The sequence below is a fragment of the Rhinoderma darwinii genome, chromosome 7 (genome assembly GCF_050947455.1).
Source record: "Rhinoderma darwinii isolate aRhiDar2 chromosome 7, aRhiDar2.hap1, whole genome shotgun sequence".
Taxonomy (NCBI): Eukaryota; Metazoa; Chordata; class Amphibia; order Anura; family Rhinodermatidae; genus Rhinoderma; species Rhinoderma darwinii.
This window is the reverse complement of record NC_134693.1, coordinates 50,253,970-50,276,616: the sequence shown is the minus strand read 5'-3', so window position 1 is coordinate 50,276,616 and position 22,647 is coordinate 50,253,970. Positions and strand designations below refer to the sequence as shown.

General features: G+C 36.5%; 1 protein-coding gene and 3 long non-coding RNA genes across 9 annotated transcripts in view; 2 read left to right on the top strand and 2 right to left on the bottom strand.

Annotated features, from left to right (window-relative positions):
• The window catches only part of NTNG1 (netrin G1), a 253,959-nt gene that overhangs the window by 58,749 nt on the left and 172,563 nt on the right, over positions 1–22,647 (top strand). The window lies entirely within an intron of this gene.
• On the top strand, positions 12,228–14,030 carry LOC142657181 (uncharacterized). The gene is made up of 3 exons (XR_012849832.1): positions 12,228–12,325; positions 12,438–12,485; positions 13,959–14,030. It is a non-coding gene; the product is annotated as an uncharacterized LOC142657181 (long non-coding RNA).
• Positions 14,981–16,769, bottom strand: LOC142657180 (uncharacterized). The gene is made up of 3 exons (XR_012849831.1): positions 16,672–16,769; positions 16,512–16,559; positions 14,981–15,052 (listed from the first exon to the last, which is right to left on the bottom strand). It is a non-coding gene; the product is annotated as an uncharacterized LOC142657180 (long non-coding RNA).
• Positions 20,122–21,923, bottom strand: LOC142657178 (uncharacterized). Its single transcript, XR_012849830.1, has 3 exons — positions 21,826–21,923; positions 21,666–21,713; positions 20,122–20,193 (listed from the first exon to the last, which is right to left on the bottom strand). It is a non-coding gene; the product is annotated as an uncharacterized LOC142657178 (long non-coding RNA).

Here is a 22,647-nt window from a genome sequence, read left to right as displayed (position 1 = left end):
GCAATGGCGATGTGCGATAGAACTACCAAAAGCACTAGGGATGATATTTTTTTATGGATAAGGAATTCATGTGACTTGCTTTCCCATTAGAAAATGGTTTTGTTTTTTTCAATCTTATCAACATTGCTTGCATATACAGGGACATTCCGTTGGTCAGATGTGCCGTTCTGCCGGTATCCGCATCAGTCATGTGACCACTTCAGCTCCACCACTTCATTGGTAGTCAGTGGTAACTACGACCTGTCCTTCACATCACTATGCTAGACACACCCCCAGAGGACAGTGCGTAATAACAGCATTGTGACCCAAATACATAATCTCCTTGGGTACTCCTCCTTCCCTTCTCCAGGGCATGTGCTGTGCAGGGAAAATAGAAACAGCGCAAGCACCCTTGACTTTCAACCTTTGAGATGACCCGCCCATTCCAATTGCCTCAGAAAGAAGAAAGGAGTCAATGATCACGCGACTGGCGCTGATATCGGCGAAACATTGCAGAACGGCGCATCTGACCACCAGAGCGTCCAACTACATGTAAGTAATGCTGATAATATTCTTAAAATTAAATAAATAAATAATAAAAAAAAAAAAAAGTTTTTAACTGGGAAAACCGTGTTGTCTCACCATGAGTACCCCTTTTCACCCCTGATGGCTGTGGGTCCAGCTTTAGAAACCCCCAGTGATCAGCAGTCATGTCGGCTGTAGTGGTCAGCCATGTAGTACCAGAGTAAGATTTTCTCTTTGTAAATGGTTCTCTGTTTTGGCTTTATGACGTCCACAAGCCCTAATAGGGCATATGGAAAAAGGGTTGTCTTCATGAGACAACCGCTTTAATGTTACTTTTTAGCTGTCAAAACATCCTTGATGCTTGTGCTGAACTAAAAATTGCTCAACTGGTAAAGTAGGCAATAATATTTAAACACAATTGGAGGAATTTATCAAACGTATTGGCAATAAAAAGTCGCAATTTCCGCAAAAAAAATTATTAAAGCGCAATTCGACTTCCTGGCCCACAGACGGCCACAGATGAGCCTAATTCTTTAGATTTTGACTGGCATATGATACACCCGTCTTAATAAATTCCCTCCAATGTATTTAGCAACTAGACACAGTTAAGGATTTGGATTGGCTGTTCAGTTATGTATTTGTCAATAAATGGACAAGTCTTTATTTTCAGGATAAGGAGGATTAATTTAATGGGCTTGTGTTAATTAGAGTGCACTCTAATTATACAATACAAGATGCTTCAAAGCGTCCCTCATGCACAGACACTTATTTGTTTTTCATAATGGCATTTAACCACTAACCCTTTTCTTATCTCATAAAATGACCCCACTCATTATTTTTCTTCTAGGTCTCTATCCTGGGTCAAAATGACAAGTTGTAGTGTTCAGATGCCCATTAAATCCAATCTAATTCATCTTAGTGCTTGAAATAATTATTGTGTTTTGTTGGAGATTTGTTAAGTGGTTGCCTGATTGCTCTTGTGAAGATTCATCACTTGTACCACTTACCTTGTGGTTCAGAGTGGAGGAGAAGGAACAGAAATTATTTCACATCCATTATTCCCGCATGTTCAAATGATTTATTGTATCACAACTAAAAAATTAAAACCCACTTGTGAGCTATTTACTATTATCATTGTAATTAGAATTATTAAAATAGGGGAAACTGATCTTTGGGGCTGTCTCATCTGGCAAATAGTCATGTCTATTAGACTATACTTTCCTGATAAAGAAAGTGGTAACTTAAAAAAGTGTAACCATGAAATTGTCTGAATTCATGTATTTTAATAGCATTTTCTCATGAATTATTCACCACTATTTTCCTTTGTCTCCGTTACTGTCTCATTATGTAATGAACGAACACGTGGGGACGGGAACCTTAGGTGTAGGACCTTCTAAGTATAATACAGTTGTTTTAATATTACATTTTTCTTCTTTTAAACAACATTTATTTAAGGCTTTTTTTTATGTCTTTGATATGTAAGTCTACATCCCCAAATTTGTGCTCAACCCTAAAGTCAAGTACAAGCCCTCTTAACTCGATGAAGAACATTTTGGCCTTTGGCTATGTCGATGATTACCCAACAAAGGGTCTATACTTAGAATTTTCTTCCTTGGTACACCATCCAAGAGTTTTGATGTTGTTAAATTGACTGAATTGTCTAGAGCTACTGCCTGTGGTAAGAGATTAACATTCTAAGCTTCAATTTATGAAGAGGCACAAAAGAAAGCCAATACAAATCTATGGTTTCTATTCTGAAAAGAGTAAATTATGCTTTTTATGTATACACATACTGTTTGAAATCGTTTAATACCTATTTTTTGCTCTTGCACTCCTCCCATTCTGCCCTAGGGATTTTAATTTGTTTAAAGCTGGTTCCTGCCTTCCCCAAGTATATTCTGAAGACTCAGACCCAGAATAGGGTGTATGTTCATTGTAGGGACCCACCTTATAAGTGAAGTCGTCTTGTCATGGCAGGTGAGCTCATACAATTTGATCAAAATGTGCGCTAAGAACCTCACTATTGTAAGTAGATTCAGCAGCAATGCATATTTATTTATATATAGTGTTTTAGGTGGCATTGGTGTTCGCAGAGGGCTGTCGCCATTTTCTTGTGTATTGTTTTGAAGTCACAGGCGTACTTGTACATGTACACGTGTGTTTTTTTTTTTTCATTTTGCTGGAATGTGCTGATCAAATATTCTTGTCTATTTTTTAACCTATAGCTTATACTCATATAGGTGCAACCCTCACCTCTGTAACGCCATTCATCGATACCCATATCTGAACATGCTCAACACAAATTAATATACCACAAATTATTTTTCATGTATTATTTCATGTTGTTTACATGGCATTATCCCTAGCATTGTATAGGGAATGCATGCACACAAAATCATTGCTAAGACTCAAACTTACAGCATACTTTCATATTTATTGCTTTAATATCCAATGCCAATACTTTACAAATTCTGCATTGCCAAGTCCGTAAATTTGTGTGGGATGCAGAATGGTTTTTACTCTGAAGGAAGGCAGTAGTGTTAGTGCACAATTTTTAACAAACTGCTTTATGATGTAAATAAATATCTGTTGGATTTAGTAATACTTGTAAACCTACCAAACATATACAGTATTTAGACCTGCAGTTACAGTATGTTTTAAAAAAAAAAAAAAAAATATTAATCAGTTGTACATCTGAATTTGTAAAACTTTTCAATATATCTTATTAGGGGAAACCCCTTCTGCCGGTAGTCCTCCTTTACCTGCCTATAAACTATCTGTAAATGTTTAGAAACCTACTCAGTCTGTAAAACATCGGTCTAAAGTAATACAGTAAATAGAAGACAGGTGGGAGCGGGTGGAAGGGATGCAGCTGCAGATTCTTTGTATCCATGAGATTGCATGCTGCGAGAAGGGAGGTAGTAAAATGAGGAGAAATCTGTTTTGTCAGAGCACACAGAATGGCCTCCACAGGGGAAGCCAGCCAGACATCATAAGAGAAAATATGTATTTTCAAAAGGTATGCACAGGTATTAAAAAAGAGCCAAAACACAGGTTATTCACGTACTACATTTAATATATACGAATCAACAACTGCCTAGAGACTAGCTGTGATATGGTGGAGAAGGATAGCTATTTTTGTAATGATAGATATACTTTTTCTCCCCTCAAATGTTTATTATAGGAAATCCTTTACTTTAATAACATTCCTTTCACTTGAATGTGTGATTTGAACTGACAAGTTAGGATCAGCGAATCGTTGCCTAATTATTGTCTCATTAAAGAAAATTAGAACTAGGGGGGAATTTATTAGGAATTTAATCTAGTTATAATAGGTGCAATATTCGCATAAACTAGTCTTTTTCACCTAAAATACTAGCAAGACCTTCCGTTATACCCTGTCCTTTGTTAGTATTCTGTTTCAAATTGCAATTTTCCTATTTTTTTTCTTGGAGATATTTTATCTCCCTCTTCTTCTCCACTTCCAGATCTTAGATTATAAGAACAATAGGTTTGGAAAAGAGACAGGATTTAGTCTGCTAACTCACTAGGTGAAAGGTAGAAGAAACTTCCCCTACTGCCTTGACTGCAAGTCCCACCCTTTCAGAAAAAAAACCCACCCAAGCTATAAAAGGTGCCGGCCTCCTGACTGTTTAATGAGTTTGCCGAAGGCCGTGCATACTGACAAATTGGTAAGTGCAAGCTCGTCTATAGGATCTAAAACATGCAGGCATTCAAAATTACCCATTTTTAGTAGAACAAGTCCTGCTTCAGGGGCACATTTATTTATACATGCCTAGTCCTATAAACCAGCCTTGAAAAATAGAACTTAGTAATAAAACTATCCTTGAACAAAATAGCCCAATCCGCTGAGATCACAATATCCCGTATACACATATTTGCAATATAAGTTTAGAAAGGTCGAGCACAGGTGGTGTCAAATTGGCCAACCACAAAGAACATCAGTTATGACCCCTCTCAGTGGACATCTGCTTGTACTGTATCTTGAAGCAGAACATATTATTCATAATTGTCAAATATTTATGCTAAACTTAATTATCTTTATTAACCAAGTTCATCAAATCTAAATTCATAATCTATTCCCTCTCTTCTCTCTATGCCCTCTATTCTCTCATCTTGCCCATGAAGAATAAATAAGGCAAAGCACAGTTGCCTACGCAATTGCAATCCTTATCATGCATCCCCATGCAATTTACAATCCGCCATCCAACGGATAACCTGTAATTTTTGTTTCTTAACCAACATTTCTGAACTGGTAGAAATACAGACTGATTAGACTCCACTGTGTGTTTCCCACCCGGCTATCTGTGAATTTGTCCCGATTGCCTCTCGGCTGGAGGATCAGATGCAGAAACGAGGTGTGTATTTTGGGAATCTCAGCTTGATCGGTTCCAGAAATAGCAGCAGATACGTCTGTATCGTATAATTTGCAGTCATTGCCTCAAGGTCTTTGGTTCTGCCACTAAAATTACTCTGCTTAGACCCTGTTGAGAAGTATAGATACAGCAAGCTTTTAATATATTTATTTTTTCACGATCAAAATTCTTTTTTTTTTCTGTTTCACCTTGTAAAGGGCAAATATATTGTTTTGATAGAGGGGCTGAAAAATGGGCAACATTGTGCTGTAGTAATCGGAAAAATCCATTGTACTAAAATATGGTATAACACTTTTATTTTCACGGGGCCCATAGATATTGGTGACTCTCAAGAGACCAACAGTGGTAGGTGTATACCCACTGTACTTACAACTGATTTGGCATGGGGCTAAACTGATTAGCGGAGTCTTAGCGATACCTAAGTGTTCACCCGTTATCCTCTGTACTGAGATGTGGACTTACCAGTTAGAATCCACAGGTTGCTACCCCCAGAGTAGTCTCCATTGGCAATGGTCGGCGTGGACAGATGAGATACAATAACGCTAGACAGATCCAAGGTCCGATCTAACACATAGGTCAGGGCAAGTGACAGTTAGCTAGAGGTCAGCACAGCCAGCAGATGGTCAGGGGAGGCAGCAGGCAGGCAAGGTCAAGCTCAGGCAAGATTGGTAACAAATAATCCAACTAGGAAACACAGTACTAGCAAGCTAGAGTATGGAACCTAGTTGCTCAGGCAAAGAGCAAATGGGAAGGGTACATTAAGTACCCAGGGAAACTGGGTGAATAGGCGCACGCTGGCACTTTAAGAAAGGAAACGTTAACGTGCACACTAGCGGCCAACAGAGGAACGGAAGGAGAGCGGTGGCCGGGGAGGCCACAAGCAGCATGAGGCATGGTGTCGGCTGAGAGCCAGAAGACACCGGGGACTAGTGAGTATGTGGTGGCAGGATGCAGTAGCTCGAGGATGCAGCCACAACCATTATGAAGATATATTGACCCAACCCATCTTCTAGTTCAACTGTTACTTTTGTATTCTCCTTGCTGGTAGGGAGTCTTAGGGGCAATGTCTCTCTCTCTCTCTCTCTCTCTCTCTATATATATATATATATATATATATATATATATATATATATATATATATATATATATATATATATATAGAAAAGAGAGGGGCTCCATTGAAAAAATAAATAATAATTCTCCCCCCTCCTGTTGAAGAGTCATGTCCCAACAACCCGCCCTTCTATAGAGCCCAATGTCCACCCTTCTCATCCCACTATGAGAGAGATTAGCAGTGTTTTCTTAATAGATTCCTTCATTACGCGATTTATAGCACTGTGGTGTCAGTAAAGAAGGATAGGTTTTGGAAAGCCCCCAATGTAACCAATAAAACAATGAGGTCAACCTGAACTCATCGCTTCTTTTCCCAAGTTTTACACCAGCTAGGAGGACTTTTTTATGGCATATATTCCCTTGTTTTAACTATTTATCCATTTTCCCAGTGTTCCTGCCCTAGCTCTTTTGTTCCGGACCATGAATTAAGTCAACAGGAGAAGCAATATTGCTACCAATAGTTGTTATGCATGTACCCATCTCTGACCTTGATTCTTTATTATAACCCTTGATATGATGTGTTTCCTTCTGCTCTACCAGTTTCTACAAACATTATTCTCTCAAGCAAATCCCCACAGAATTTTAGCACAAAAAAAATATTAATTTAACAAAATATTAATTTAACAAAAAATGCAATCATGCCCCAAAAAAGCTAGTTTCAGATACTCAACATTTCAATACTATGCAGTTCCGCTCTAAATATATTTTGTATTTGCATTTTTATTGTAAGTCTTGCTGTTTCATGCTTAATTTTACAGATATATGGATTTTCTGCCAGCTATGGGGTTAAATCATAAATATTGATTTTGATGTAGTCCATTTTAACTCTCTTTACGCTGAATTTCCTCCAGCTAAAGTCCATAGTCATAAAATATTTTTTCTAGCTGTCATCTCAGAGCTGATTTTACCATTTGATTTTTCTCACCTTATGAATATTTAACATCGTCTGCTCAGAGAGGTCGCATTTAAAACAAAACTACAGCTCAGGAGCGGCAGGGCAAACGCATGTTATCTTCAATAAACCAGAACACGCGTCCGATCCGCCTGAAGCTAAACTTAATTAAAATAGGAAAAAGATAATTGGGATATTTGTTGTGACAGCAAACCCATAATGAATTGTCTTATTAATGGGAAAATATTAGGTGGATACAAGCAATTATCCGTACAACACAAAGATTTACTCAGATACATTATCCTCTGTGATAGAGAATAATAAAAAAAAAATCAAATACATTAGATAGCGGCTGGTATGCAATTGATGGGAGAATTTTCATTCCATTTCTACACCCAACAAAGGGTCGATGGGGTACAGCATATATTGTTTTCCAGATACCCCAAATTTGCCTGAATATTTTAGTACAGTACATGTTCTCTTTTAATCTGGTAATTTTCTGTCAAAATGCAAAAAAAACCACTCATAAATATTTGTCCTTTAGTTGTCCTGTATTGTCAACTTTAGTTGTCCCGCAAGGCGTGTCCCCAAATTTCTGAGACTCCTGAGTGGCAAATCTGTTAGGTATGCAGAACTTAATCCTCCTGTTTTCATTATTTAATAAATTGCTAGAAACAGAATTGAGACAGCAGAACACATTTTTCAGCAACTTAAAGGATAACTAAACTTACAATCGTTGGGGGTCTGAGCACTGAGACTCTCACCGATCGCTAAAATGAAGCGGCAGAAGCCCTCTGGTGAGTGCTGAGCCACTTAGTTTCTCATCGTCATTTCTCGGAAAGTAGAGCAATTGGAGCACGGGATCATAAACTTTCTATTGAGCCCGGCTTTCCGAGAAATGCTGATCAAAAACGAAGCGGTTCAGCGCTTAACCGAACGCTTCTACCGCCTTATTTTAGCGATTGGTGGGGTCTCAGTGTTCAGACCCCCACTGATCAAAAATTCTGATATGTCACTATGACACGTCAGAAGTTTTTTGAAAGTTTGGTTACCCTAAAGCATACCTAACTTTTCAGGTGACTTTTCAGAATAAGCCGTCATATGTGCGTACATGAGGAATAACTCTATTTCTGGCCATTATATGACTTGTATTCTGCATTATTTACAAGTTTTCCCCTCTGCAGTCTCTATCTCTAATTCTCAGTTGTCTCAAAGCTAGTGGATAGAGCCTAACAGTTATCATGTCTTTTATACACATCACCCATAGAAGAGGAGAATGCTGCTCTTCTATGTCTATCTATAACATATATAGAAGCTGCAGCTTCATGGATGAGATTATACAGCAGTACACACCAGTGTAGCTGAGAATCAAGCACTGGTGTGACATAGAAAGCTTACCATCACATCTGTGCGCTTCTCTCTGCTCCTGCATCGACCCCCTGCTTACCCCTCCTCCCTCCATAGACTTACATGCAGCGTGTGTCACTCTCTATTTGCTCCCTCCTCCTGAAGGTTTAAACCAGGCAGATGAAGAGATATACCCCCTACCTTCTGCAGCCGTCTCTTCTGCTCTGTAACCAGAGCTAGCCAATGCTTAACAACCGGAGGTGGACAGCAGATTACCTAGTGGCAGTAACTTCACACCAAATTTTCATGGATAAAACAACTAAAATTGAACAATAAGTAAATTACAAAGTTGTTTTATATCAGGTATACTATTAGCTCAGCAGAAGTTGTTTTAAAAGTGAACTCTCCATTTAATTAATAACTCAAGGATTTCTACTGTACTTACAGGTGATCTGTTGACTCCAAGGGGAAAGTCAAGTGAAAAAATGGTTCTAGAGTTATCCTTAGGCCATATTCACACAAGCGTGTACGATTTGTGTCTGCAAAAAAACAGACTATTTTTCATGCATATGAATGTCCGTGCTGTGTCAGTGTGGTTTCTGTGTGTCATCCTTTTTTCTCATCTGTTTTTTTCGCCTTTGCTAGCACTTCCTGGCTTTAGATTTCTTTTTTTTCTGCATTTCTTTAGCAACTGATCTGAGAAAAATGGACAGCACACCGATGTCATGCATGTGCTGTCCGTTTTTTTCATGCACCCATAGACTTTAATAGCGCTATTAAATTGCATAGGTTAAAACGGAAAGCAGACTGACGAGAAACTTGTGTGTGAAAAAGGTCTAATGGGAAACATTATCAGAAACATGGATTTTACATGTGGTATTTAACATTGTAAATCAATGGGAAAACAAAATACAGAAACACAAGGGAGAGTGTATGTTAACAAAAGCTCTAAATACCAAAGCAGTAAGGATCCAGCTTTTCCACAAGTTAAAATTGAATTTACACTGGAGTACACTCGAAAAGTAGTAAAAGGTCAAAGGTCCATGTACTAGACCGATAGATACCCCACTGTGTAGTTGATGTAAGGAAGCGTTTCTCTTTGTCTTTCACTTGAGAGCCTTTCTGATTCACATCCATGTGGTAACCTAAACTTCAGCCAAGGGATCTGCAAAATAAAATTGGTTGTAGTCTCAGAAGATGCAGACATTATTCTATAAGGATATAGCTGCTTAGATGGATTTTTATCAAGTGTATTGAAAGATCCGTTGAGGGAATTTCAGAACATAGAAACAATAAAAACAACCCCATCTTAATTTTCAATACCAGACCACCTAGTCAGAGGAGTTCCCGAGAGGAGCTTTCAAACATTAGTGGATTCCACTTCAGCACTCGGAATTATCATATTAATACACATTGCATGTTAATATTGTAGCCTTCTATTTTGCAAAGAGTATATTCTGAAACAACTTATAAATCCAAGTATCTATATCCACAAAACTCCGCTACGTAAGCTTCAATCCTAAATAACTGAAATGCCCAAAAAATTATTCAAGTGAAAATTAAAATTTTGGTAGAAATTACTGAGTATTACCACCTAAAATAAAATGAATTAGCTGTAAACAGAAGTACCAGACTTTTTCCCCCAGAGACAGAAGAGGGAAATAAATGAATGGTTATCTACGGTGTATACGATTACATTAAAAGGAGATAAAGGATCACCTTAACCCTTTTAGGACACAGACAATTTTCATTTTTCATTCGTTTTTTCCTCCCCTCCTTCCAAATGCCATAATTTTATAAAAATGTTGTTATTGACATAGCGTATGAGGGTTTGTTTTTTGCAGGACAAGTTGTAGTTTTTCATGGCACCATTTAATGTACAATATAAAGTGCAAGGAAACGAAAAAAAAATATTTGTTGGGTGAAATGGGCAAAAAACAGCGATTGCACAATTTTTGGCATAGTTTCGTTTCTACCGTGTTGATTGTGTGATTAAAACCACATGTTTACTTTATTCTACGGGTTTATACGCTTACGGAAATACCAAATTTATGTTTCTTTTTATGTTTTACCACTTTTATAAAACAAAAAACTATTTGTTAAAAAAAAAAGTGTTTTGTGTTGCCACATTCTGAGAGCCATAACGTTTTCCATTGATTTAGTTTTGTGATGGCTTATTTTTTGCGGGGAGAACTGTAGTTTTTATTGGTACTATTTTGGGGTACATACGACTTTTTGATCACTTTTTACTCCATTTTTTTGGGGGAGCTAAGGTGATATTAACTAGCGATTTCATCAGCACCCCATCAGCATTATGTCGTGGGGGGGGGGCTGATGGCACATTCGTGAAGGCCGCTCTCTCATTCTAACACTTTAGATGCCATAATCGCGATTGACTGCGGCATCCAAGGGGTTAGACGGGTGGAATCAAAGTGATCTTTGATTCCGCTTGTTACAGTGAATTGGTTGTATTATACATTTGAGACCCGCTGAGTATGGAGCGAGCTCAGCCCATGAGCTCGCTCCATACGTACCCTTAATGGCTGCCACGTACATGTACGTGGTGTGTCATTAAGGGGTTAACATTTTTCCAATTAATTAAAAATTGCACGCAAATGGTGTAAAGGGGTTTTCCGGAACATTGATAATGATGACCTATTTTTGGGATAAGTCATCAATATCAGATCAGTGATGGTCTGACTACCGACAACCCCTGATTGAAGGAGCCACAGCGCTCTAGTGAGCACTGCAGAATTTTCATTGCTTACCAGGCACAGCTCCGTACATTCAGTAGTGACTGTGCCTGGTACTGCAGCTCAGTCACATTCACTTGAATGTGACTGAGCTGCGAAGAGCTGTAGTAAATAGAGGCAATATTTGTGAGAGGGAAATGGAATCATGGGAACTGTAGTTCTTTACATGGTAATCCTATCCAGAGCCCTATCAGCATCAAAACAGAGGTGATGTACAGAGTTAAGTAAGATATTGAAAATAAAAAAAATAACTACTGCTGAGCCATTGTGGCATCATCTGGTGAACTTTCAGACACATATAGGAACTTTTCTCTGTTTTTCACAAGCTCGGAAAACCCCTTTAATGAGATAAAATAGCAAGTCTGTGAGGGTATGTTCACACGCACTGTTTTCAGACGTAATTTGGGCGTTTAACACCTCGAATTACGCCTGAAAAAACGACTCCATTACACCTACAAACATCTGCCCATTGCTTTCAAAGGGTTTTACGGTGTTCTGTTCCCACGAGGCTTCATTTTACACGTCGCTGTCAAAATACTGCGCGTAAAAAGACGCCCGCGAAAAAGAAGTGCATGTCACTTCTTGGGACGTTTTTGGAGCCGTTTTTCATTGACTCCATTGAAAAACAGCTCCAATAACGTCCGTAAAATACGCCGCGAAAAACCCGCATTGCTACAAAAATGTCTGAAAATCAGGAGCTGTTTTCGCCTGAAAACAGCTCCGTATTTTCAGATGTATTTTGCTAAGCCGTGTGAACATACCCTAATAGTCAACACACAAAGTATGTAGCAGGTTCCACATTGTAGATCTTATCCTCAGTAAGGTTATGGGCTTGGGTTGTGTGTTATGTTTACTCACCTATACTATGGGAATTAATGACTTAATTAGAATAAATGACGCATTATTTTATACATTATACTTCCAAATAAGTGAGAAAAGTTTCAAAAGCAGAGGGGTTGGATCCAGCGCTGCAGGTACGATGTCTATTAAAACGGGAGTCTGTTCCCAAGTTTTATTGTATCTTGATTAAAATCGTAGCAAGTAAGCTACGTATAGTGGTTGAAGTGACAAGTGGGTATTGTCCAAATCCAGAGGGAAAAAGAAGTATAGGCGGTAGCCTACGCGTTTCTGACCTTCTCCAGGTCCTTAGTCATGGCTTATGGTAAGTCTGACTATGCAGTCTTCACTTTATATAACCAGTCTGTCTTGTATGTAATTAGTTGATTGCGGTTCAAGGCCAAAAGAACAGGGAGGAGCCCCGTGGAACGCAATCTTCCATTCTAACATCCAGAAAAAGTGTCCAAGTTCCGTTGGATAAGGTATGGATAAGGTGTTATTTTCTATGCGTAAAAATACTATGTCAGAAAAAACGATCTGTGTACTAGGTAATATCTGATATTTCTTATTTTCCTCTTTTTAAAATTTCAACAGAAATGAAAAGAAGCTCGACAATTTTCATTAGATCGCTGTTCCTCTTTGGTAACTATGTTTGGTATACATAATATTAAATATTCGGTTACAATGTATGTTTATAATAGAAATGTCCTATTCTAGTGACCTTAGATACACCAATATGTTTAAAAAGCTGGCTTGAAAAGTGAAGAAACGCCTATTGTTGTTTTTAATGAAAAACAATGGATTATGTGTAGATGTGAAAAAGACGTACATTTAAAATAACAAAAAATACACTGGTATTAGACTTCTTGAAATGCGTTGGTTTTTAGTTATCTATTATCGGGTGTTCTTTAAGGTTGGTTTACTTTTTTACCTTTTTTCCGGTTTGTTAGTTTTTATTTCTCACCTTTGCGTTTTTTGTATGGGTTTTTGTGTGTGAATTGACGGGTATATCTCGAAATTACTGCTGAAGCCAAAATTCTGGAAACATTCGAACATTTCCTATAGAAGTAGGGAATTTCTTATTGATTATGTATAAATTCGGATATTAATTACAAGTATCCTGGTGTGTTTATACACAATTGACAATTTTGTTTTTGGAGAAATATAGATAATTTTTAATTTTTTCAATTTTTTCCCCCTTTCCCCCCAAATAAACGGATAGATGTTTTATTAGATGTTGTAAGGGTAATTCTTGAAGTGGTTCCCAGTCTATATTGTTTCTTTATACACTTATAATTCATAACGATTTATGAATTAATGTAATATATTATTTGAGTATAACATAAAAAGATTTTTTATTATTATTTGTTTTATTTATTTTTTATTTTTCGTTGTTTATTTATTTGATACCATGGTATTTTTTATGTATAGTTTGGAAATGTTATGGAAGTATTCTTGTTTAATTACTTGCCATTGATTTGAATCAGTTATGTCTCTTTGGAAAAAAATTTTTTTTAATAGTTCTGTCACTATATTCCTAGAATATATTTGAAAATATTTAGTTGGTATACAAGTTCACTATATTTTTAGAGTTGGATTGCCAATTATAAGTGAAATCGAGGATGTCACCATTTTGTGGTTAATAGTGGAACATAAGATCCTTTCTCAAATTTAAGCCTTTTGGGACCCTTGTTTGGAGGCTAAAGATCCAGAAGGCTTCTCTCGTTTGTGTTATATGTCTAATATCACCACCTCTTTTTGGATTATAAATTTTTTCAATCGCATAACAAGAAAAACCATCAAATGTTCTGTTGTGTTGAGTTATGAAGTGCTTTGCTACATTTGATGTGTTGAGGATGTTTGGATTGCGGATGTAGCCAAGATGTTCAAGGATTCTTATTTTAAATTTCCTGTTTGTACACCCAATATATTTCAGGTTACATAAAGTACATTCAATTATGTATATGACCGAGTCGGTGTTACAATTCATATACATTTTAATGGGATGTGTATCAGTATTGGTTGAATTTGTGAATGTCTTTTTTGGTATCACATATGAGCATACTTTACATGGATTATTTCCACATCTAAAAAATCCTTTTTGTTCTAACCAAGAACTTTTTGTCTTGATGGGATTGAAAAATGATGGAGAGAGTGTTGTGGCCAAAGAAGGAGCTTTGCGTGGGACACCAAAGATGTCCTATGTGCATTCAGGTACAAAACATGGTCAAAGAATTACACATGGTTAACTTGTGATGTTACATCTCTTTATCCAAGTATACCTCATAATATAGCTCATGTTGCCATTAAACACCACCTGAACAAACATAGTAACTACAGTGATTCATTACAATTATACATTCTGGAAATCCTCACTTTTTTACTAACGCATAACTATTTCTATTTTGATACCAAATATTACCTCCAATTAAGGGGGGTCTCAATGGGGGCAAAATTTTCCCCGTCCTTGGCAAACTTAGTTATGGCGTGGTGGGAGGAAAAAACCATTTTCTCTACAGAAAATTCTTTTGGAGACAATATCAACTGGTATGGTAGATACATCGATGACCTCCTGTTCATCTGGGAGGGAGATGTATCTACCATACAGAAATTTATGGATTTCCTCAATTCCAACGAGTACAACCTTCGGTTCACACATACATTTTCCAAAACTAATATTATTTTCCTAGACCTGGAACTAAGAGGAGAAGATGGGATACAAATACATACAAAAACTTACAGAAAACCAACAGCAGGAAATACCATCCTACATGCAGGTAGTAACCATTCCAAACAGACCATTGTCTCGATCCCAGTGGGCGAATTATATAGAGCAAAACGAAACTGTAGCTCAGACGCACAATTCAAAACTGAAACACAAGTTATACATAATAGACTATCTAACAGGGGGTATCCAGGTTGGGCTTTAGACAGAGCTGACAAAATAATAGCTGAGAAAAACAGAGACATCCTTTTGTCCCAAAACAAACATGTAAAACCAACATCCAATACACCCACACTAGTCTTACAACAAACTAACCAATTTAACAGTATAAAAAGGATTGTGAACAAACACCTACCTATGCTCAGAGAAGACCCAGCTCTAGAAGACATCCTCAGGAACGGATGTAGAATAGTCCCACGCAAAGCTCCTTCTTTGGCCACAACACTCTCTCCATCATTTTTCAATCCCATCAAGACAAAAAGTTCTTGGTTAGAACAAAAAGGATTTTTTAGATGTGGAAATAATCCATGTAAAGTATGCTCATATGTGATACCAAAAAAGACATTCACAAATTCAACCAATACTGATACACATCCCATTAAAAATTATATGAATTGTAACACCGACTCGGTCATATACATAATTGAATGTACTTTATGTAACCTGAAATATATTGGGTGTACAAACAGGAAATTTAAAATAAGAATCCTTGAACATCTTGGCTACATCCGCAATCCAAACATCCTCAACACATCAAATGTAGCAAAGCACTTCATAACTCAACACAACAGAACATTTGATGGTTTTTCTTGTTATGCGATTGAAAAAATTTATAATCCAAAAAGAGGTGGTGATATTAGACATATAACACAAACGAGAGAAGCCTTCTGGATCTTTAGCCTCCAAAAGGCTTAAATTTGAGAAAGGATCTTATGTTCCACTATTAACCACAAAATGGTGACATCCTCGATTTCACTTATAATTGGCAATCCAACTCTAAAAATATAGTGAACTTGTATACCAACTAAATATTTTCAAATATATTCTAGGAATATAGTGACAGAACTATTAAAAAAATTTTTTTCCAAAGAGACATAACTGATTCAAATCAATGGCAAGTAATTAAACAAGAATACTTCCATAACATTTCCAAACTATACATAAAAAATACCATGGTATCAAATAAATAAACAACGAAAAATAAAAAATAAATAAAACAAATAATAATAAAAAATCTTTTTATGTTATACTCAAATAATATATTACATTAATTCATAAATCGTTATGAATTATAAGTGTATAAAGAAACAATATAGACTGGGAACCACTTCAAGAATTACCCTTACAACATCTAATAAAACATCTATCCGTTTATTTGGGGGGAAAGGGGGAAAAAATTGAAAAAATTAAAAATTATCTATATTTCTCCAAAAACAAAATTGTCAATTGTGTATAAACACACCAGGATACTTGTAATTAATATCCGAATTTATACATAATCAATAAGAAATTCCCTACTTCTATAGGAAATGTTCGAATGTTTCCAGAATTTTGGCTTCAGCAGTAATTTCGAGATATACCCGTCAATTCACACACAAAAACCCATACAAAAAACGCAAAGGTGAGAAATAAAAACTAACAAACCGGAAAAAAGGTAAAAAAGTAAACCAACCTTAAAGAACACCCGATAATAGATAACTAAAAACCAACGCATTTCAAGAAGTCTAATACCAGTGTATTTTTTGTTATTTTAAATGTACGTCTTTTTCACATCTACACATAATCCATTGTTTTTCATTAAAAACAACAATAGGCGTTTCTTCACTTTTCAAGCCAGCTTTTTAAACATATTGGTGTATCTAAGGTCACTAGAATAGGACATTTCTATTATAAACATACATTGTAACCGAATATTTAATATTATGTATACCAAACATAGTTACCAAAGAGGAACAGCGATCTAATGAAAATTGTCGAGCTTCTTTTCATTTCTGTTGAAATTTTAAAAAGAGGAAAATAAGAAATATCAGATATTACCTAGTACACAGATCGTTTTTTCTGACATAGTATTTTTACGCATAGAAAATAACACCTTATCCATACCTTATCCAACGGAACTTGGACACTTTTTCTGGATGTTAGAATGGAAGATTGCGTTCCACGGGGCTCCTCCCTGTTCTTTTGGCCTTGAACCGCAATCAACTAATTACATACAAGACAGACTGGTTATATAAAGTGAAGACTGCATAGTCAGACTTACCATAAGCCATGACTAAGGACCTGGAGAAGGTCAGAAACGCGTAGGCTACCGCCTATACTTCTTTTTCCCTCTGGATTTGGACAATACCCACTTGTCACTTCAACCACTATACGTAGCTTACTTGCTACGATTTTAATCAAGATACAATAAAACTTGGGAACAGACTCCCGTTTTAATAGACATCGTACCTGCAGCGCTGGATCCAACCCCTCTGCTTTTGAAGTATTTCTGACGTGTGCCGACACGGGGATCCGTGTGCTGACTTACTTGTGACAAGGTGAGCTGGAGGATTTTTTTCTACACTTTTTTCTTGTACTTCACTATCGGTTGAAAAATTTTCCTCACGTGTCTCAATCTCATTTGGATATTGATGGGTGTCCAAACCTCTACATCTACAATCAGTGTTCCGCATTATTGATGAACAGTGAAGTTTTACTTTACCAGCACAGAGGTGAACTAAGAATCATTATACCCATGACATATTGAAATAAGGATAATATTTAATGCTATTTGTCAAAGGCTTACTTTCATATTTTATTCATGTACACTGGTTTCTTCTGACAATATTTCTGGATTCCCCAACTATAAAATAAGAGATGACAAACGAAACTCAATATACTCGAGCCGATCTGGCAGCAAGGGTTTTTGGCACTACAGAAAATTTAAAGGAGAATTGTTATGAAATGGAAGATCTCTTTCATACACTAGAAAAATCTATGATTCATGAAACAAAAGTCTGGTGGGACCTCACAACCTTAAAAAATTATTGTGCCAAAGACATGATCCCAAGAGGGTTACGTATGAAAAAAACACCTACATTTAAATATTCAGAAACTTTCAGTACTGAATGGAATCAGACCCTTTCTGAGTGCTCGTTGAAACTGATGAAATTAATTATCTCACAAGAGGAACTGAAACTAATTGAACTTAAAGACGAAATCTCTACAACCAAAAAAAAGCTAGAAGCATTTGCCAGCTCACCCAACTATGTCACACTAGAAACACGGACTTCCAACAGTATCGACAAAATCGATAAATCAATGGCAGAAATTAAAAGAACCAAGTTCCAAAGAGATCTACGGGACTATGCCAACCAGGAAATTTACAATTGGAACAACAGGGGAAAAAACTTCAACAAATTCAGACCGATTTTAAAACAAAGGAAAAATTCAGGAAGACACGGCCAATACCAACACAGAGTGAGCTTCAGTTCCACCGAACCTGATTCAGGAGAAGGTGAATGTGATGATCCAAATGTCGACAATCTTAAAGATAGATCTCAATACAACCCCAGATTTGACAGAAAATATACGTCAAAAAACGAGGCAGGAGGGGCGGTCGCAAACACAAATCCGGTAAATCAAGAACAGAGTGTTCGCCCCCGCACCCGGAGGAATTACAATCTAACCTAAACATCACTAACCTCTCCACAACCAGTCTCACAAAGGAACAAACTGAAGTCTTATCCCTTGGCCTTAATTTTGCACCAACAAAAAATTTCGACCTGTTCAGTACATTACTTGATGTCAACAAATTCGTTAGAAATTTAACCATAAGAAGACATTTTCATAATCATGAGACAGACCCTGTCGAAGGACAAATATGCACAACTCTAACAACGACCGATCAAACTACAGATTTTCATCTGGAACCTTTGAATATCAAAAACCGGTCTGAAAACGCATTGTCCTTCCAAGAATCTAAGACTTTGCTAGTTTTGGAAACTCTAGATACAGAACTTCCAACAAAGGATATCCAAACATCAAGTAATTTCAAAACCATCAACCCTAAATTTTACCCGGTCACATCAAGGACGGAAACAATGGATCGGTTCCAGATTCTGATAGAAAAAGACTTACAACAACTGTCTGAATCTACCAACAAAGAAAAAAGAATCAACAATTTTCCAAACAAACTAAGAAAAGCCAAAAAATCGCTTGAAGACAACAAGGACCTAATTATCAAAAAATCAGACAAGGGAGGCAGCATTGCCATCATGAAGAGGGAAGACTACAAAATGCAAATAGAGGATCTACTGTCAGACCAAAGCACCTATAAAATATTAAAACAAAATCCAATTATTGGATTTCAAAAAGAAATAAAAAATTTGATAAAGATAGGTTTAGATAGTGGCTCCTTAACATCAAAACAGGCAGATTACATGACTGTGGAACATCCTATCACGCCAATTTTGCATGCCCTGCCAAAAACGCATAAAAATATTATCCCTCCCCCTATGCGACCAATAGTATCGGGAATAGGGTCGTTTTCCGAAAAAACATCGGAGTGGCTGGACTCCCTCCTGCAACCTATTGCACAAAATACACCAGGTTTTTTGAAGGACACCAAAGATGTCCTATGTGCATTCAGGTACAAAACATGGTCAAAGAATTACACATGGTTAACTTGTGATGTTACATCTCTTTATCCAAGTATACCTCATAATATAGCTCATGTTGCCATTAAACACCACCTGAACAAACATAGTAACTACAGTGATTCATTACAATTATACATTCTGGAAATCCTCACTTTTTTACTAACGCATAACTATTTCTATTTTGATACCAAATATTACCTCCAATTAAGGGGGGTCTCAATGGGGGCAAAATTTTCCCCGTCCTTGGCAAACTTAGTTATGGCGTGGTGGGAGGAAAAAACCATTTTCTCTACAGAAAATTCTTTTGGAGACAATATCAACTGGTATGGTAGATACATCGATGACCTCCTGTTCATCTGGGAGGGAGATGTATCTACCATACAGAAATTTATGGATTTCCTCAATTCCAACGAGTACAACCTTCGGTTCACACATACATTTTCCAAAACTAATATTATTTTCCTAGACCTGGAACTAAGAGGAGAAGATGGGATACAAATACATACAAAAACTTACAGAAAACCAACAGCAGGAAATACCATCCTACATGCAGGTAGTAACCATTCCAAACAGACCATTGTCTCGATCCCAGTGGGCGAATTATATAGAGCAAAACGAAACTGTAGCTCAGACGCACAATTCAAAACTGAAACACAAGTTATACATAATAGACTATCTAACAGGGGGTATCCAGGTTGGGCTTTAGACAGAGCTGACAAAATAATAGCTGAGAAAAACAGAGACATCCTTTTGTCCCAAAACAAACATGTAAAACCAACATCCAATACACCCACACTAGTCTTACAACAAACTAACCAATTTAACAGTATAAAAAGGATTGTGAACAAACACCTACCTATGCTCAGAGAAGACCCAGCTCTAGAAGACATCCTCAGGAACGGATGTAGAATAGTCCCACGCAAAGCTCCTTCTTTGGCCACAACACTCTCTCCATCATTTTTCAATCCCATCAAGACAAAAAGTTCTTGGTTAGAACAAAAAGGATTTTTTAGATGTGGAAATAATCCATGTAAAGTATGCTCATATGTGATACCAAAAAAGACATTCACAAATTCAACCAATACTGATACACATCCCATTAAAAATTATATGAATTGTAACACCGACTCGGTCATATACATAATTGAATGTACTTTATGTAACCTGAAATATATTGGGTGTACAAACAGGAAATTTAAAATAAGAATCCTTGAACATCTTGGCTACATCCGCAATCCAAACATCCTCAACACATCAAATGTAGCAAAGCACTTCATAACTCAACACAACAGAACATTTGATGGTTTTTCTTGTTATGCGATTGAAAAAATTTATAATCCAAAAAGAGGTGGTGATATTAGACATATAACACAAACGAGAGAAGCCTTCTGGATCTTTAGCCTCCAAACAAGGGTCCCAAAAGGCTTAAATTTGAGAAAGGATCTTATGTTCCACTATTAACCACAAAATGGTGACATCCTCGATTTCACTTATAATTGGCAATCCAACTCTAAAAATATAGTGAACTTGTATACCAACTAAATATTTTCAAATATATTCTAGGAATATAGTGACAGAACTATTAAAAAAAAATTTTTCCAAAGAGACATAACTGATTCAAATCAATGGCAAGTAATTAAACAAGAATACTTCCATAACATTTCCAAACTATACATAAAAAATACCATGGTATCAAATAAATAAACAACGAAAAATAAAAAATAAATAAAACAAATAATAATAAAAAATCTTTTTATGTTATACTCAAATAATATATTACATTAATTCATAAATCGTTATGAATTATAAGTGTATAAAGAAACAATATAGACTGGGAACCACTTCAAGAATTACCCTTACAACATCTAATAAAACATCTATCCGTTTATTTGGGGGGAAAGGGGGAAAAAATTGAAAAAATTAAAAATTATCTATATTTCTCCAAAAACAAAATTGTCAATTGTGTATAAACACACCAGGATACTTGTAATTAATATCCGAATTTATACATAATCAATAAGAAATTCCCTACTTCTATAGGAAATGTTCGAATGTTTCCAGAATTTTGGCTTCAGCAGTAATTTCGAGATATACCCGTCAATTCACACACAAAAACCCATACAAAAAACGCAAAGGTGAGAAATAAAAACTAACAAACCGGAAAAAAGGTAAAAAAGTAAACCAACCTTAAAGAACACCCGATAATAGATAACTAAAAACCAACGCATTTCAAGAAGTCTAATACCAGTGTATTTTTTGTTATTTTAAATGTACGTCTTTTTCACATCTACACATAATCCATTGTTTTTCATTAAAAACAACAATAGGCGTTTCTTCACTTTTCAAGCCAGCTTTTTAAACATATTGGTGTATCTAAGGTCACTAGAATAGGACATTTCTATTATAAACATACATTGTAACCGAATATTTAATATTATGTATACCAAACATAGTTACCAAAGAGGAACAGCGATCTAATGAAAATTGTCGAGCTTCTTTTCATTTCTGTTGAAATTTTAAAAAGAGGAAAATAAGAAATATCAGATATTACCTAGTACACAGATCGTTTTTTCTGACATAGTATTTTTACGCATAGAAAATAACACCTTATCCATACCTTATCCAACGGAACTTGGACACTTTTTCTGGATGTTAGAATGGAAGATTGCGTTCCACGGGGCTCCTCCCTGTTCTTTTGGCCTTGAACCGCAATCAACTAATTACATACAAGACAGACTGGTTATATAAAGTGAAGACTGCATAGTCAGACTTACCATAAGCCATGACTAAGGACCTGGAGAAGGTCAGAAACGCGTAGGCTACCGCCTATACTTCTTTTTCCCTCTGGATTTGGACAATACCCACTTGTCACTTCAACCACTATACGTAGCTTACTTGCTACGATTTTAATCAAGATACAATAAAACTTGGGAACAGACTCCCGTTTTAATAGACATCGTACCTGCAGCGCTGGATCCAACCCCTCTGCTTTTGAAGTATTTCTGACGTGTGCCGACACGGGGATCCGTGTGCTGACTTACTTGTGACAAGGTGAGCTGGAGGATTTTTTTCTACACTTTTTTCTTGTACTTCACTATCGGTTGAAAAATTTTCCTCACGTGTCTCAATCTCATTTGGATATTGATGGGTGTCCAAACCTCTACATCTACAATCAGTGTTCCGCATTATTGATGAACAGTGAAGTTTTACTTTACCAGCACAGAGGTGAACTAAGAATCATTATACCCATGACATATTGAAATAAGGATAATATTTAATGCTATTTGTCAAAGGCTTACTTTCATATTTTATTCATGTACACTGGTTTCTTCTGACAATATTTCTGGATTCCCCAACTATAAAATAAGAGATGACAAACGAAACTCAATATACTCGAGCCGATCTGGCAGCAAGGGTTTTTGGCACTACAGAAAATTTA